Below are 6,016 nucleotides of genomic sequence, written 5' to 3'. Positions count from 1 at the left end.
AATGAACACATTGTGAAACGTTTACTCGCCGTACCCAGACTACTTTCAAAAAGGCTCTAGTTGAAGCTCTATGGGTTTTCAAAGACGTTCTTACGGTTCTAGATACAGATTTACAAGAATGCTATATCATTAATTGAAAACTACTCATCTTTGCGGCGTTTGAGGGAGCAGAGCATTTCAGAATAGAGACCAATGAGTGGCGCGGAATGCAAATGATTAGTGTTGGTGGAGCAATTCCCGCGTCGCCTGACCTGAAGAGTATTGCGTGCTGGAAGGCTCAGGACGGAGGTCAGGAGTCATTCAGTTGCGGCGCCGTCGTGGGGAGGGAAGCGATGTACTGTTACTGCTACTTTTAACCCCTTCAGTACTGAGACACATTTCTATCATAAGTTTTCGGTGGGATTAGAAGATTTTATATACATTAGCAAGGTTCTATGGAGGTCAGAAGGTTAATGGTGCAGAATCTCCTCTATTTCATTCCCCACATGAGATTCTGAAGCTGTGTATAATCGCCTGATAGTAAAAAGAATAAATATGAAGAAGTGTCACGGTACTGAAGGGGTTAGTTAATGTTGCTGTTTCAGTTACAGCTATTAGTAACCTACTGTTTCTGAGGTTATTCTTAAGTTTCTCTTCTATATAATATAATCTTTCTCTGTTTAGAACATACAGTACTTACTTTCGTCCAGTTTTGCATCACCAATTTGTCTATAAAATGTCCTCTTCTGAATTCTTATCTAAAAAATGCAAAGAAAAAGAAAGTGATAATTCGTGTGGTGTGTGTGTGTGTGTGTGTGTGTGTGTGTGTGTGTGTGTGTGTGTGTGTGTGTGTGTGTGTGTGTGTGTGTGTGTGTGTGTGTGTGTGTGTGTGTGTGTGTGTGTGTGTGTGCATTGGTTGATGGGTGGATAGGCGGTGTGTCTATACTAATGGGTATTCCTTACTGAGACTCGGTTCTCCTTTCTATGGTGAACCCTCGGCGCAGGAGGAGGCGCAGCCATGAGATTAAGAAGACGAGACCAGCGGGAGGAGCGCTGCTGCCATGACGTGGGAAAGAGGAGGGAGAGGGAGAATAGAGAGGCGGTAATAGAGTAGGAAAAATTAATGGGATAAGACACAGAAAACGAAGCTCAGTTCCACATGGCGCCAGGGTGACTACATGTATGACTGGCGAGCTTGGAGCAGTAAAGGTTTTATTTTCGATTACTTATGACGTCAGGCAAAGACCGAGACATTCATAGGCGCCTCCTCCCCTTGCCTTGCGAGACTCTTCCTTGCTTTACATTGCATACAGTACTACTAAAGGATAATCACTTCGCGCTTGAGGGAGAGTTTTTGTTATCCCCACAGCAACAACAACAAATACGACAAATGATCAATTACAACCAATAACACCAACACCACCACCACCATAAAAAGTACCACCAAAACAACCGCAGCAAACAATAACACCAACCATTACCACCACCATCACCATCACTGCCACAGCTAACACCTGTTTAAACTATCCTTCCAGTCGACCACAGGCTAAATGGTGCAAGTCGTGTGCCTTCCCTTGCCTGCCATGATTAATAGACGGGCCGATGATGATTCGTGGCGGTGAAGAAGACTCCCCGTATAGCTTCCCCAGCTGATCGAACCTCCTCCATTTCCTCCGCCCACACACACAATGGCTGATGATGGACGCTCCAACGTGTGATGTATTTATTAATCACGAACTGAAGGACATTGATACGTGTTTGAGCGTGGCTGGATCTCGGGGTGCAGAAATAATGTACAGGACTTCTTACCTTGGTATTTTCGTTTTTTCATTCACATTTTTTCACGCCAGTATGAAAAAAAAAACTATACTAATTCATAGTGTATTGGCAAGTGGAGTTGTATATGCCTCACATCATATCTCTGTTTGTCTTCTCTTTTCCTTTTTTTTTTACGTGTGTGTGTGTGTGTGTGTGTGTGTGTGTGTGTGTGTGTGTGTGTGCGCGCGTGCGAGTATACACACATATACAGCACCAGCCTGCACGCGTGTAGATGAATGCGTTTGTGCAAGTATGCATATGAATCCCAGCAAGTGTGCATTCTAGACTAATTCATTACCCACTGAAACATTCATGCTCCTTTGTTCCCCTTGGACGCCGCTGGTGCGTGTGTTTGAGGGGGTGGGATGGGGGGAGGGTGGCTTGGCTTCCTGGACCCGACGCGGCAGGTGATGCATCGCGGCGGCGCCTTAATGGGTTGTTTAGCGCGGCAAGCAGACCTCCAATCCCGGCGAGGCAAGCACGGAGCCTCCCAGCCTTCCCAGGACAAAGGCACCACTGCAGTCTTGTCTCGCCTTATGATAGTGAGAGTAATAGATGGCCGGAGAGTTTGACTAAAGAGCCTCTGGACTGTTGTGCCTTGTGAATCTTGGGTAAGGGAGATGAGTTATGTTGCTCCTTTTCTGTGATGTGTTCATGGCCTAAGTCGTCTATTGGTTGGGAAGTTAGGAAGTGATTGGGTGTTGTGTACTGTGTGGAGTTAAGACTGATGAAAGGAAGGAAGAAAGGAAGGTAGGAAGGAAGGAAGGAAGGAAGGAAGGATGGAAGGAGTGAGGCTATTTTGTTTCTCCTCTATACAGTACATTGTCAGGCATCATCATCATTAACAAGACAGACACTATACATTTTCATACCTTTACTGAGTTGCAAGGTAGATTTATTAAAGTTTATCAGAAATGCATTGCCTTTCAATTCACATAGAAAAGATGACGTCACATTGAGCTCGTCACATTGCTGGGAAGAGAAGATAGCCATCACACGCGGCCTTCCAGCCCTGCTATCTGCTTATGCAAAATGTGTCTCTTGCCTGTCTGCCTTGTGAGGAGAGCGGGGCGACTGCATCAGCACAATATTCTGAAACATTTCTGTGCCGTGCCTCCACTACTTTCAAAACACTCTGCGTAGTTGAAGTGACACGGGCTTTTAATGGTGTATTTAAAGATCCAGAGACCATTAACAAGATTTCTTCAATATCAACAGGATAAACACTCTAAAGAACCCAGTTAACCATCTTTGAGAATAGTACTAGTGAATTCACATAATTTTCAAAGTTGCCTTCTTGAATCCACTCCGATTCTACTTCAGTCAACTTGAAACCACTTCAGATCCACTCAAGACTCACTCATAAACAACCACTTAAGGGTACGCTGAAGAGTAAAAGAGGAAAAGATCACTTAAATCCAATAAAACTCATTATCGTAACTCTCTAATTCAACGTACAGTGCAAGCTAACAGGCTGCATCCATCCTCAGCTAATACAACACTTGATCAGGAGCGCGTGAGTCCAGCTTACCTAGGCGCCTCTCGTCCAGCCCTTCAATGCTGCCTGGCGCCTTACCTCCCTTCACTCTCCTGATTCTCTAACTCACGCCGGGCTCCTCGTTACCTTAGACTGCAGGACGTGTTTGCTCGATTAACTGGCAGTGTTGTCGCAGACGTAATTAGCGTCGCGACACAAGGAATCATGTGCTCCCAGCCTCCTCGCCTCACTGAGGAGGGACGGCGTGAGTTGTGATGACAGGAGGAAATATGATGATTTGTGTTCTTTTGTATTGGTGTGAGTTTTATTAGTGGTGGTGGTAGAGGTGGTGGTTGGTGGTGGTGGTGGTGGTGGTGGGTGTTATTGCAATGGATCATGGGTGTGTTTTGTTATATCTTTTGTTATTCATTCAAAGTTAAAGCTGCAAAGGCAAAAGAACAACTACAACAAGAACAATAACAACAAGAGCAAGAACAACAATAACAATAATGACGACGACGACGACCACGAATCTGCAAAAAAAAAAAAAAAAACACGGAATATTAGCAAACTGCAGAACGAGTATATGAAATTTAGATTAAGTTTGTATTGTACTGTCTATCATATCTGTCATCTCCATCACTGCCTTGAATCACTCCACTGTTCTCTCTCTCTCTCTCTCTCTCTGTGTGTGTGTGTGTGTGTGTGTGTGTGTGTGTGTGTGTGTGTGTGTGTGTGTGTGTGTGTGAATACCGGAGGAAGTGATGGATTACTGTGATGACAGACGTACGATACCATTAGACATTATAAGATAGCATCCCTTAATGTAACGGCTGAAAGAAGGTATGATTGATGAAGTATAAGACAAATACGGGAAATAATGACACTTTATTATAAACTCCTGTTACTTAGCGGTGCATTCCAGTGTAGAGTGTGAAATCATGTAAAAACTAATAATTACTCTTAGGAAACTGAAGGACACACACACACACACACACACACACACACACACACACACACAGAGAGAGAGAGAGAGAGAGAGAGAGAGAGAGAGAGAGAGAGAGAGAGACGTCTTGGTGGTCTGAGTGGTGAGGTTGGGGAGGGGGAGTAAAGCAGGGCGGAAATGGAGTGGCGTGGCGCCGCACTCAGCGGGACGCAACCAATGCATGGAATCTGTCAGCCGGGTCGACCATTGCGGCACGGAACGCTGAGGTGGAAAGCGACGAAGTAAATCTTGTAAAATACGGACAGTCCACCGACCGAATAGTGTAGTGGAAGGTCAAATGAAAGACCACCACACACAAATGCTGCGTATCTGAACTCTATCCAGGAGGGTCAAATAACAGAGCAGGGCTGATGACCAGGGCAAGGTAATGTAAAACCTTCATAATGATGATGATGATGCACAGGAAGGACACATGAAAGACTGCCACGCCTAAATGATTCACATCTGAACACTCTATTCAGGTGGTTGAAATAAGAGGGAACAGCTGATGGCCAATTCTGAAACTGGATGTGACCTAACCTTATCTTACCTTTCTTTTCTTCCCTTGCCTATCCTAACCTAACGAAACGTAAGAAACAGACACTGAATTGAAGCGTACTATTCTAAAAAAATCTGAAACAACTTAACCAAATCTGATGCAATAGTTCAACCACGTAAGAAATTTTAAGTCCTTGTAGATCAAAGTGCATACATAAATCTACTCCTACATGTGAACACACACACACACACACACACACACGCGTCCGGTAGCTCAGTGGTTAGAGCGCTGGCTTCAGAAGCCAGAGGACCGGGGTTCGATTCCCCGGCCGGGTGGAGATATTTGGGTGTGTCTCCTTTCACGTGTAGCCCCTGGTTCACCTAGCAGTGAGTAGGTACGGGATGTAAATCGAGGAGTTGTGACCTTGTTGTCCCGGTGTGTGGTGTGTGCCTGGTCTCAGGCCTATCCGAAGATCGGAAATAATGAGCTCTGAGCTCGTTCCGTAGGGTAACGTTTGGCTATCTCGTCAGAGACTGCAGCAGATCAAACAGTGAAACACACACAAAACAAAACAAAAAAATAATAAAAAAATAATTAAAAATTAGCCTGCAAAAACGTTTTCCGAGTGCAACTGCAATTTGAAACTTTGTATATATGTTTAATAATGAAGCAAAAAAAGTTACAGTTCATTGTAATCAAAATTCGAAATGTGTTCGAAAAATTGTGCAGTACTGCAAACAAGAAATTCAAAGATTTGTCAGAAATGTAACAAGACACCCAGAAATACGAGAGAAATAGGATCCGCCAGCGGGTGGTGATTTATTGAGGAAAGGCGGACTGTGTGGTCAGTGTACAAGAGTGGAGAGGGCAATGACAACGGTAGCGACTTGCAGAGAATGGAATGTTGTGGATGGGGACGAATTTATCCTCCTTTCCTTTAGTGGCGTTGACCTGCGTCGGCCTCGCTGCAGTGTGGCTCCGTTACTGGAGCAAGTGGGAGGGAAAATCTTCTTTGGAGTGACAGGTGGCTGTGGGAACCTCACTGTACTCAGGTTTACGTACAATTATGTCGTACACGTAGCGTGGCAGACTAGGAAAACATGCTCAGTGTGGAGAGCATACATTATTATTATGACAAGGAGGCTTGTTCTATAGAGAGGTTACAAGGAAATTCAAGATATCGAAGTCTTACGTAAGATTCATCTGCTCTGGCTAACAGGGGAGAAACATAAGCGTGCCTTGTCATACAGAGATTGTT

At 44.6% G+C, this 6,016-nt stretch overlaps 1 non-coding gene across 1 annotated transcript; it reads left to right on the top strand.

The window, feature by feature from the left end:
* The first annotated feature begins 5,020 nt into the window (after nt 1-5,020).
* Trnal-cag lies at nt 5,021-5,094 on the top strand. Its single transcript has one exon. It is a non-coding gene; the product is annotated as a tRNA-Leu (tRNA).
* The last annotated feature ends 922 nt before the right edge of the window (nt 5,095-6,016 follow it).

This window comes from Portunus trituberculatus, chromosome 6 (genome assembly GCF_017591435.1).
Source record: "Portunus trituberculatus isolate SZX2019 chromosome 6, ASM1759143v1, whole genome shotgun sequence".
NCBI classification, from domain to species: Eukaryota; Metazoa; Arthropoda; class Malacostraca; order Decapoda; family Portunidae; genus Portunus; species Portunus trituberculatus.
The sequence above is the reverse complement of the archived record's forward strand: the minus strand, read 5'-3'. Positions and strand labels throughout refer to the sequence as shown.